This window comes from Erpetoichthys calabaricus, chromosome 12, assembly GCF_900747795.2.
Source record: "Erpetoichthys calabaricus chromosome 12, fErpCal1.3, whole genome shotgun sequence".
Taxonomy (NCBI): domain Eukaryota; kingdom Metazoa; phylum Chordata; class Cladistia; order Polypteriformes; family Polypteridae; genus Erpetoichthys; species Erpetoichthys calabaricus.
In genome coordinates, this window is record NC_041405.2 from 102,499,665 (window position 1) to 102,512,826 (window position 13,162).

General features: G+C 35.0%; 1 protein-coding gene across 1 annotated transcript in view; it reads left to right on the forward strand.

Moving 5' to 3' along the window:
• The window catches only part of enox2 (ecto-NOX disulfide-thiol exchanger 2), a 587,323-nt gene that overhangs the window by 556,730 nt on the left and 17,431 nt on the right, over positions 1 to 13,162 (forward strand). The window lies entirely within an intron of this gene.

The window sequence follows — 13,162 nt, forward strand, 5'->3', positions numbered from 1 at the left end:
TCATGGAGGAAAGATATTTAGTTTTAGTCAAGATTAAATATCCTCAAAATTACCTGGATCTGATAGCAACAAACTAAAAGCAGTGAGCAGCAAGCTTTACACCAGACTGAGACATTTGATTTAATACATTTTATTTATACAAGCGCCTTTCTAAGCACTCAAGGACACCGAACAAACAATATATTAAAAAACACATTATAAACAAAACTTAAAACATCATAAAATACAGAAAATATAAAAATTAAAAACAAACAAAGCCACTGTAATCACAGAGAAAATGATTATAATGAAAACGATTTGCTATTGTTGTAAAAGCCTCTCCCTTTTACCTACAATAAAGATTTTAAAAACTAGATACAAAGTACACCTGAGAGCAGCGATTCTGTTTTACTTTATATTTTAGCATCTGAATTAATTTCATGTAAAAGTTAAGTTTAATTTAAAATACGTATTTACCTTAGTTACAAGTTAATCTTGCATGCTGAAGGTGGTTTAGGTGCTCCCTTATTTAAATAGCTGGAAATAACTGTGTCAGGTGATGCTTACTTCTGATTCTAAGTCAAGTCAGACAATCAGTGGAGTAAGTGGGTGTTGCAAGGGGTGTTTAATGAGATTCATTATCACTCTCTGTGGGTGGCAGTGTCTTACAAAGAGCAGATTTTAAATGCTATTGCAGAAGATGTACTGTGTGAGAATACAGCTGAGGGATTCAACATATAAATAAATTACAACAGTATAACAGCATGTTTCTGGCAAAGTTGGTATCATTTGTTTGTGCGTTTATGGGTTGTTATCCTCAAAATTATGTTTACATTTTTTTCATATGTTTCGCATCTTCCACCATTTTCTACATTTTTCTAATGGATGTCACTGTGTATGGCAAGCCAAATTAACATTTAAAGATATCTCAAAATACATTTTAATATATCTGGAAATGCATTTTATGATATCTCAAATAGACTTCAAGATGTCTTGAAATGATACACTACACATCTTGAGAAATCTGAAAAATATAAGTTCCTATGCGTTTTGAGATATCTCAAATACATTTTGAAATATGTTAAAATACATCCGCAGGTAATTTTAGATATCTGAAATACATTTTCAGATATTTTAAAATAACTTTCTGTGCATTTTAGATATCTGAAATACATTTTCAGATATTTTAAAATAGCTTTCTGTGCATTTCAAGATATCTCAAAATCACATCCTGTAAAATGTCCTATTCTTTCAATAAGACTTCCTGTCTATTTCAGGATATTTGAAAATGCATTTGAGATATCCTGAAATGCATCATATTTCCACCTGGGAATATAACAATTATTACTAACCCAAAAATGGCTTATGTAAGGCCGTGAATTGTTTGATATTTTTATAGACTCTTATTTTGGGAGGCTTTCTGTTCAAATGTTTTTGGAAACACAATTAAGGAACTCTCTATATAAACCAAGGACAAAATTCATTTCCACCAGAGAAGGAAAAGGGGGTGGGGGGGGGGGGGCTTTGGTGGGGGTTAAAATGGCAGTGAAGTAGAAATGCAGCAGCATGTGTCCTAAGACTCTTCTTGCTTAGACATATGCAGTTTCTCATCAATTGTACTGTTTATGTCTTAAATGCATCTTGGTGATTTGTGTGTATTGCTACTGCTGTCCAGTCATCCTTTTGTTTTCCTACTAACGTCAGTCAGTCAGTCATTATCCAACCTGCTATATCCTAACACTGGGTCACGAGGGTCTGCTGGAGCCAATTCCAGCCAACACAGGGCGCAAGGCAGGAACAAATCTGCATGTCTTTGGACTGTGGGAGGAAACCCACGCAGACACGGGGAGAACATGCAAACTCCACACAGGGAGGACCCGGAAAGCGAGCCCAGGTCTCCTTAGTGTGAGGCAGCAGCGCTACCACTGCGCCACCGTGCCGCCATCCTACTAACGTCTTTGAGCAAAAATAAACCTGACATCAATAGTGGAAGACCTTTCCCATCCTCTTTAGGATTCCCATTTATTCATGTGAGATGTAAAATCCACGCGTAAACACTGTTAGCCTGAGAATTTTGCTGGGTCAGTGAGATATGTTTTAACAAGCAAATCCCTATAAATTCATGAAAATAAATTAACTTGGAAATTTCCCAGATTCTGTATGTGAAACCAGCTCACTGTGTAACAGTGCTCTTGGGTTGTTCCCAAAACATTAAAATAGAAAAAAAGTATTTTTTTCCATTGGCATTAGTATGTAGTATTTTGCCCACTGGCAATTTTATTGCCAATTTTTTTATTTATCAGATTTCCTATGAAACTTCTATTATATTTTATTTTAATTTCCATCTTGTAATTAGGGACACATTTATCAGTAAAACTTAATTTGTTTTTTTTTTATCCATTTCAATGAAAGTATAATAATAAAAAACGTATGACTATAATCATATGTGTCCGAAGACAAACTATTTTACTATTACTATGCAGTATATAATGTGATGATGAAAGAAAAACAAGCAATAGTTGCATAACATGTAACAAAACTGATTTATTTGCCCTTTATTCTTAAAGGCTTTTTATATTTTCTAGATTATAATTATATTGATTGCACAGAATTAATAGAACTGCAAAGTTGAGGTAATTCAAAGTCATTTTTACTAACTTTTTCTCAGACTCAGTGGAATGCAACCAAAAATTTGCGTCAAACATATGCAGGCTCGAATGAAAAAGAAGTGACATTGATCAGCTGTCCAAGTTGTGTTTCAGAATGTTTTCAGGAGGTGCCTTTGAGGGCCTGAAGCATTGACAACTTGCTTTCATACAGGTATAGTAAACTGAAGCATTATGACTGGAGACTTTAGCTGTTTCATTGACTTGAAGACCAACAGATCATACTTTACCATAGCAACAGTATTGACAATGTTGAGCTCAATGAGGATTTGTATTTAAAATCATTACCAGGAGTTCTGCACATCTAATTAAAAAATAGTTTCCTCAAAGCAATTTACCATCACTCAAGGCATTTCCCTTTTTCCAGGTGAACAACACCTTCTGCAGTTCATTGAGATTATCTCTAGTATTGAGGATCTGCAAGTTATTAGACTGAACTGAATGATATATAAAATTAACTTAAGCAAAAATTAATACAAATAGGACACAAATGAACAGTTAGATGTTCCACACAGTTTGTGAGCATTGTAGCCCCATTCCTCATCTGACTTACTGAGCCTGATTATGATCTTAGTGGACTTTGGTCTGGGATGTAACAGGAGAGGGTACCCCACACCTACAATAACACCAAAGGAGTCAGGAATATCAAAAGTCTGATTACTTATGGTTTAGCACACAAGAAAATATAAACAAAGAGACAATTTAAAATAACAAATGAGAAATATTTAATAATAACCTGCAGCCTCATCTTGCTTTCCTATGCAGGCTTGAACCCTTGTGTGTCTCACCTGTCATCGGCTTCTCTTTGTCCAGATTTTTCACTCACAACCCTGGCCTCTTCCTCCTAACGGGGAATCTTTGATTCAGTTCTAATTCAACTCTATATTGAGATGAGGCGGCCTTACCCGCCCTCCAGGAGTTACTGTTTGGATAAGAGTCAGCCTTTCTTTGGCTCCAGGGATACCAAGCTATAACTCTGTCCAATGATCCCTATAGTCACTAGACAGAATGTGCTGACTATCTGAGATGCCTTAAAAAGGTAACATAATCCTATGTCTTTGCTGTGCCAAACAGGGAGGAGGAGTGGATTTTTAAAATAAAGCAGGGTCTCAATTTTTTGAACTACAGGGTGGGCCATTTATATGGATACACCTTAATAAAATGGGAATGGTTGGTGATATTAACTTCCTGTTTGTGGCACATTAGTATATGTGAGGGGGAAAACTTTTCAAGATGGGTGGTGACCATGGTGGCCATTTTGAAGTCGGCCATTTTGGATCCAACTTTTGTTTTTTCAATAGGAAGAGGGTCATGTGACACATCAACCTTATTGGGAATTTCACAAGAAAAACAATGGTGTGCTTGGTTTTAACGTAACTTTATTCTTTCATGAGTTATTTACAAGTTTCTGACCACTTATAAAATGTGTTCAATGTGTCAGGTCCGAGCATTAATAGATGAACAGTTTCCTGGAAAGTGGATTGGTCGTCGTGGGCCAGTTGAATGGCCCCCAAGGTCTCCCGATCTGACCCCCTTAGACTTTTATCTTTGGGGTCATCTGAAGGCAATTGTCTATGCTGTGAAGATACGAGATGTGCAGCACCTGAAACTATGGATACTGGAAACCTGTGCTAGCATTTCTCCTGTGGTGTTGCTATCAGTGTGTGAAGAGTGGGAGAAGAGGGTTGCATTGACAATCCAACACAATGGGCAGCACATTGAACACATTTTATAAGTGGTCAGAAACTTGTAAATAACTCATGAAAGAATAAAGTTACGTTAAAACCAAGCACACCATTGTTTTTCTTGTGAAATTCCCAATAAGTTTGATGTGTCACATGACCCTCTTCCTATTGAAAAAACAAAAGTTGGATCCAAAATGGCCAACTTCAAAATGGGCACCATGGTCACCACCCATCTTGAAAAGTTTCTCCCCTCACATATACTAATGTGCCACAAACAGGAAGTTAATATCACCAACCATTCCCATTTTATTAAGGTGTATCCATATAAATGGCCTACCCTGTATAGTATACTGCACATTGTTGGCAAGAAGGTATTCAGGCTTCATGCCAAAGTTTTGGGGTGCCTCTTTCAGTGGGCAAGAAATCCTTAGTGTAATTTGGGAACGCACTTTTAGGTTCCTAATTATTATTATAACACTTGCCACCTTTTGGGTGTGGCCTTCTTTCCCCATTGGCATGCCTCTTTATATAGCCGCTGTCGTTTTTTGTTTTATCTCCATGTTATGCTTTGCTGGACTGATCTACTTTGGGGCTATTTTCCATCTTTGATATTGGGACCATTGAGATCTATTCTTAGAAAAAGTAAACATCAGCACAAATAAGGATTGTTGAATGGTGAAGACTTACTTAAAGGCAGTTAAAAGAGAATGCATACAGTTTATAGGAAGACAAAAGACCTGAAACAAAATCCAGGAGGAAAGCAAACTTGAAATTCCTTAGGAAGACAAAGTTAAAAGCCTAATCAATTCCCAGTGTTTTCATTACTTGTAACAAGATTCAGACAATCATGTACACGCACATGGACATGCAGCTCAAACTTCCATTATGCCACGTGATCAAAAGACACACAATGTCATATAAATGAAACAGTGTACTAGTGACCTAACAGTGAAAATTAAACACAACAATTTTGTTTTAAAATCTGATACTTGCCAATTGGACAACCATTCATAAAAGGAATGTCTCGACAGAGAATTTTGAATTTGCATAAGCCTATCTGGACATAAAAATAGTGGATCAGATTTCTTGCAGCTTATGAAAAGGAAGTGTTTCAGAAAAGCCGATCAGTAAGAGATTGTTTGAATGGTAGAATTACAGACATGGCACCTATATCCTTCATAAATGGCAGTTTGTGAATGTTTCAAAGGTTATGGATTGAATTTAAGAACGATTTGCATTATATGACTGCAAAATGTTATCAGTTTCTTTTTAATGTTGTCTCTCATATACCACCAGAGCCAGAACGTGACCTCAGTTTCTCCAGTCATGTGTGCATTTTTATTTTTAGCAATTTACAATAGGTCACATAGTACAGCTCTTCCAAGATTGTTTTTCAGGTTTGTTTAACACAGCAGATAAATTAAATCTAGCATTTTTCTGCTTGACAATTCACCTAATCTCAATATTTTTAAAGATATTTTTCCAGATGGCATATTTTGTTTGTTCAGTATAATTACAGCATATTTCCCACATTTCACCATTTTCATTATCTTTGGATGCAAAGGTTCATATATATTGATCATATTTGTGGAACTTTATTTAAAAAGGTTGCAGTGTTTTAAAGCTTTGACTTTCTTTACTGAAGAAATACATTGAAACCCTTGAAGCCTAAATGTTTCTTAAGTCAGAGTGTGAATTAGAGCAGTTTTAAAAAACATTATTCGGCAAATAAGACTTGGTCAGTCATAGAACTGATAGCACTGTTGTTACTTGTGAGGCTAGTGCTAAGGACGTTTCACACTTATAATATTCTTGATTAAGGTTTGTTTCTTTTTTAATATAATAGCAGAGTTTGGACAAATATGACAATGAAGAGGTCTGTGTGATGCATTCATTACATATTTTAAAGTGATACATTGAAATTTCTGAATTTACAAAGATTTGATGTTTCCTTCTTTCTAGGAATTGAGAAAGTGATAGCTTATCAACTGCCTCTGTCTCTCTCTCAGAGGTTACTTCACTCAAGACACTTAAATTATCGTTCATGATCTCCAGAAATGATTACCACATACTGTAGATTAATGCTTATATATTTTCGCAGCCCTTTCCGTCCCATCAAAGCTTTTTCCTCCACTCTCCATGGTCCTTAGCATCTTTTGGGGTGAGACCCATTGTTTTAATATCATTGGACACCACCTGCAAACATTTCTTCTTCCTCTTCTTCAGCCTGTCTCTTGTGCTCATCCTCTCCATCTCCATCTTGGTTCACCTCTTACTTCATCTTTCTGTGCCTTTCTACTCCATATGCCTGATCCACCTTAGTCTGTTTCTCTTCAGCAAAACACATATCTCCACAACAGGTCTTTCACATAAAACAACAACATTCATCTTCCTCTCCTGCTGTAGCACTCCATCCATCCAACCATCCGTCCATCACAACTTTACATCCTGTTCCACTTTCTTTAGCCATAGAGCATACTACTCCTGGCACAGTTTTCATATGCTTTTCCCTTCATTGCCAGAGACATTGCTTTAGAAGTCAAAGTGAGAGGTGTTTGCAGAATTTTCTCCATGCTCATGTGATTGTATGTAAACACAATTCAAAATAAACAAAATGTAACATTTACTGTGCATTTCATTTTTAGAAAGTCGATAATAGTGTGGACTTGTGACTTTACACATGGTATAAATAACACTAAAAATGACACTTGATCAGTTAATCCTTCAGGACAGAAACATTAAAATCATGCAGCTCTTAACTGTTTCGAAGATTCCACACTGTAGCACTCCTTTTTTCTTTTTAAAGTGGCTCCTGCGGTGCCGAGTGTATATGAATGTAGATAAAGAGGCAGATGGTAAGCAGAACTAACTTATTCAAATACTGCCTGATCCTTATAAAGAGATTACTCTTCAAAGCAATATGAAGGTTCTTTATTTTTCTATCCTCTCACAGGAAAATATTTAATGGCACAATATTTCTGGTTAGCTGTTTGTTATACTTGGAAACTATAAGTGAAAGAGTGATGGTTATATGACCATTCCTTGCTATGTATAGAGAAAATGCAGCACAGATGAGTAATAATAGTTTTTAATATTGTTTGTAGAGTAATTAATCATGGGTATGACGTTAAACTGCATCTGGCCCAGAAAAAGGACCTCCGACTTGCAGGGAAAACTTGGAGGTTGGTGGCAGGATTGGCACTCCAGCCACTGTAAAAACTTCAATCAGCTTCGAAACAGCAGACAGAAGTCCTTTCTGTTCTCTGCAGGAGTAACTCTGCTGCAGCCACCCATAGGAAGGCTGCTCACATTAGGAAGGGGAAGGGGTTGGGGGGCTTGTGGCACAATATGCCAAGGGTGACCTGGCTTGCAGTATCCTTATTGATGAGGACCTGACCGGCTGGACCAGGCCAAGGGGACGACCATGTAACATCATTTCCGAAGAGTGGGACTGGACCAAGTGTTTGCCTGGGGGAGCTTGCCAACTGGGATCCCGAGCTGTTTCATCATGCTGTACCAGTGCATGCTCCCCAACTTCACATGTAGAGTAATGGCAGTATAATCTACTTATAATACAAAAAATACTAAAAAGATTGTTTAGCAAATGGTTAAGTTTCCTATATTACTGTGACCATGTAACTCTATAAAAGGGTAAGCTGCATGTTAAAGTCATCTAAACTATTGAATACAAGGTACCTGAAAGTTATAGAATGTCTCTATTTTGTATTAATTCAGTAAACAAAAAGTGCCTTTCCTCAGCAGATTATCTGCCATTTATTTTCTAACTCTATTTCTAGTTTAATTAATAATTCAATTAATAATTAAAAATTCAAGTAATTACTAAACTCAGTCCAGCTGGGAGGCCCTGTTCATTTTTTTGTTATGTAAACTGTAACATTTGAACATCTTTTTCAATCTATAAAACTGCTTTCACGGGAAAAATGTTTTAATAGTACCCTGTTGTGATAGTTGGATATTTTATCCCATAAAGTGGGAAGCATCTGTTGGATCTTAATAGATTAATAAAAAGCAGTTTTACCAGTGTAAGTGATATGTAGATGCTGTGCACAAAAAAGCTGATTCTATAGGTATCATGAATTTCATTCATTAAATTCTAAGCATCTGGCTAATTCTAATACATTAAAGGCATTTTATTAATGAAACAGATCATCCGCTACACAAAACAACTGGAGAGTGTGTTTTACTGTGTGACTGTTAAACCATCTTTTATTTTGCAATGAAGAGTGCTTCACATTATATGTTGTCCATCTTACATGAAATACATTAATTGTTTTCAGTTGTGTAGTAGTTTTTAAAAAGTTAAGCTGATTAATATTTCACAAATTACTGTGTTAATTGCATTCTTGAACCCTTAATGACTGTTAAAAAGAGCTACATTACAATAAGCTTGATATGGATAGATAGATAGATAGATAGATAGATAGATAGATAGATAGATAGATAGATAGATAGATAGATAGATAGATAGATAGATAGATAGATAGATAGATAGATAGATAGATAGATAGATAGATAGATAGATAGATAGATAGATAGATACTTTATTAATCCCAAGGGGAAATTCACATACTGCAGCAGCAGCATACTGATAAAGAAAATATTAAATTAAAAAGTGATAACAATGCAGGTATACAGACAGACAATAACTTTGAATAATGTTAACATTTACCCCCCTGGTTGGAATTGAAGAGTCACATTGTGTGGGGGAGGAACGATCTCCTCAGTCTGTCGTTGAAGCTGCTCCTCAGTCTGGAGATGATACTGTTCAGTGGATGCAGTGGATTCTCCATGATTGACAGGAGCCTGCTCAGCGCCCGTCGCTCTGCCACAGATGTCAAACTGTCCAGCTCCATGCCTACAATAGAGCATATAAGAAGTAATACCAAATTATATGTCCAATTCCACTTCAACACCATGCTCAACTGTTCTGAGGAATAATGAACTGTGATAGCTCAGTATGTTTGGGCTCCTCAAACCTTTAAAAGATTAGCAGAGTTTCAGCATGCTTGCTTAAGGAGAATTTTAATAGGTAATTGCCACATTCTTAATAAGCCTCAGATGAAAATGTCTTTTTTTTCTAATTTTAAATAGGCTAGGATTTCCTTTTCCCACTCTGTTATAGAAAGTGGAACAGTACTTTTTTCAGTCTATAAGCGAGCAACATAATTTATGGTACTACAACTAATTTTTCAGCACACCATATTATCCTGTCTGGTAATACTCTGAACATGGTGAAAAACTTATAGCTAAGCGAAGCAGGTTCCTGATGACTTCTCACACAATTAGAGTTTTGGCCTGGATGTATTTAAGATGCTTTTTGTAAAGATAACATGTGTGCGATTTTTAGTTGAAGCACCCAATGCATTGCACAGATCAATGATAAGTATATATTATATATAAATATAAATAATAAGTTCCATTATTTATCTGAAATTCTATTTGAAAACTCCCTTATTCAATGCTTCCTTGTCTGTAGTGAATTTCTTGAGAAAAAACAACAATTTGTAGAAATACTGCATATATCTTCCTTATTGCAAGATTGTAAAGTCTCTACTACTGATAATGTAAGAAGATTAACAACATCTGGTAAGTATCTTGTATATACTGTAATAAAAGAATTGGGTCTCTGGATGTAAATACTTGAAAGAAGACAAATATGTTATCAATATAGAAAGCACATATGGTTCCAATATGTAAAATCTGCCATTTGAATAATTAAGGACAGTAGGAATAGATGACATAACTGACAGTAAGTATCTCAGACTTAAAGTGTCTTTGTAATGGCCCTCAGAAACAGAGATTACCTTGGTAGCAGCATACAAGGTTTCTTTGAAAATTATCATTCCAATTTCTCTTGTCTTCCTCTCATAGTTGTAGTGAAAAGCCTGACTAGACTAATATTTTTTAGCCTAGATTAATATTTGCATGTATGTTCTACAGGAGGAATCTTTTTGATGTCAGTATGGTAAGAAGCACTGCCATTTTTTGTTTTGAGTTCTTGATTGAGACCTTTAATATTCCTAAGACAATATTCTTACAAAATGTAAAGATCTATCCCAGTTATTGAGTTTTTTTGCATTTTGACATTCTTATTCCTAGATAAAAAAAGAATTAGAAGAATGAAATGTTTCAGATGCTGAGCATTGCCTCCAGTGTTGTTTCAGGCTTTAAAACAATGACTGACACTGAGGTGTGTGTGCTCTCTCTCTCTCTCTCTCCAAAAACTCAACAGTACAGTTACAGTATTGTTACACTATTGATAATACAATCACTTTTTTCCATTAAGTAAAAATTCCAGAACAAAGAAATACTGAAATATGAAATTCACAAAATACTAGATACCAAATGCTACAAATTACTTCTGCAGGTTATTAGTTAATACAAGCACTCTTAATTATGTAATATCTTTAATAAAATTAAAATACAGTATTAGTCTCATTTAAAAATAATAGTAGCATTTTAAAGGCTATAGTTTTACCATTTGTCATAAGAAAGGTCTGTGGTAATGTGTACTTGTAGAAAAAGAATTAAAAATGATGCAGCTCATGCTCAGGCGGCTCCGGAATGTTTAATTTGGGTGATGGAGCACTGCACTTGTAGAGCATTGTTTGTTTTAAATAAAACCTCTGAATCACTTTGCACCACCTCCTGCTTATGTTTGTGTCCTCATTCGCCCAGCTCATACTTGGTTATGACTATCACTGGCTCTGGTTTCAAGCTGCCGAAGCACGTGGAGCCAACTTGGACCATCGCACCATATTATAATTAGGACATTGACATATATAATAAAATACTATTATTTGATAGGTTGTTACCTAATTAATGTACAAAAAAAGTTATTAAAATATTTATTTTCATAAGGTAAAAGTTGACTATGATGGTATTACACAAAAGGTTAACACTAAATTGATAAGTTAAAAATTAAATTAGAACAAATGAAAAGCATAGAAATGATGAGCAGACAAATAAACAGTATCAACAGTAACATGATGACAATAAAAGTAAATTCAAGACTTACTTTATAATAAATGCAAAGCTATATGTAGTTATATAAAATTATATCACATCAATTCTGTGTTTCTTAAACCGTAACAGTAATAAATGACCATAAATTGTGAAAATTAAAAGAAATTTGAAACAATCAAAGAAAGCTAGAAAGGAAGAAACGGTGCAGAGAATATCAACAAATTGAACAAAACAGACAAATGAAGTCAATAAAAACAAGCCCTGCAATAGTGGACTAAAGGAAACCCATACATGTTCATATCACTTAAAGTAATTATTAAAAGTAATTTTTTAAATCATCATAACTTTCCTTCCCCCTGTCCTTTCTTCCTTTCAATTCTACAGTAGAATGTTACATGCTTACCTTTACACACCCACTCATATTTTCATCATATGTGCATTTTCTCTCATTTTTTCCTTTATTTGTTTTTGTTCAGGTTTAAATTAAATCTGTCCAAAGTTTTTCAAAGCCTTCTCCATGTCTACGAGTGTATAATGTGTATGGAGAACTTCAAACTGCTACACTCAATTAGATGTGATAGTCTCGACCACACCAAGTATCTAACATGCAGTTTTAATACTACTGCAAGCAGAACTACAGATCAGATTGTTCTTATTCAGATAGCATCTTTCATTCTGTTTGGCACACACAATACATTTTGACATTTGGTAGTAAAGGCCTTAGCAAAATATTTACCAGGTAACCAGTAGGATCTTTTACTTATCAGGTTTTCCTTAATGGCATCTCACAGACCTCAGACATGGATTTATTGGGATTGCCTCACTCTACACCCTCTGGGACAACTATAATTCTAAAATATTTAAGCACAGCATTATCATACAGTATGTGTCACTTAATTATTTACAAGAATTCCCAACTTGGGACCTCTAGACAATAGCCTTATTTTTTGTCATAGTTGCTATCTGTTCCAGTGAGCATACTGTACATTTTACATGGTCAAGCTGGGAACTGATTTCTTTAATTTTTTCAAACTTACTGTGTTTACTTGGGCTTTTTATGTCCTCAAGTTTGATGAGTAAAACCTTGGAATCTTTCAATTTCAAAATATCTTCTGCAGTCGCGCTTTCATACAACCCTGATTATGTCTTGTGGCCACTTCATGTGAGCAATATACAATGTACAATATGCATGTATATTTTCCAGCCAAACTTTATGAAAATGCCAAGTTCATAATGTATTCACTGTCTTAAAATGTTTAATTATCATCAAAGAATTCAAATTTAGTTTTCTGTTGCCTTTTTCAAAATCATTGGCATTTTACCAACTTACAACTTTAAGAAACAAAATCAACAATAAAGAAATGTTAATAAAAACCAGAGCACTTCTTTAGTAGGGGTGTATAGTGGTTGGTATTTTTAAAATTTTACTCCTAATGGTTTGTTGATGGTTGTGCATTTGTTACAAGGTCTTTAGTAAGAATGCTTATAGAGATGCTCACATCTTCTTCTGATAATCCAGTGAGTGAATGGAACTAAAATTAACTTTTAGAAAGTTTGTATCCCTAAGGTAATCATCTTCTGGTACTTGATTGGAAACTGCTCTTTTTTGCTCCAGCTCCAAGCATTGTAGAAATCTGACATTTGATGAGGTGCACATTTTAAAAAAAAGAAAAGAAAAGCATGCTGGCAAGATTTTGAATAGGCTAATATTGGTCTTATTGCTGTTTTTGAACTTCTGAATTAATTTGTCCTCTAACTACATCTTTTTCTGTTAAGGGAATTGCTTCTTGAAACGTTTCAGTGGTATAACACATTTTACATTTCTGAGACACTAAGACAAATACA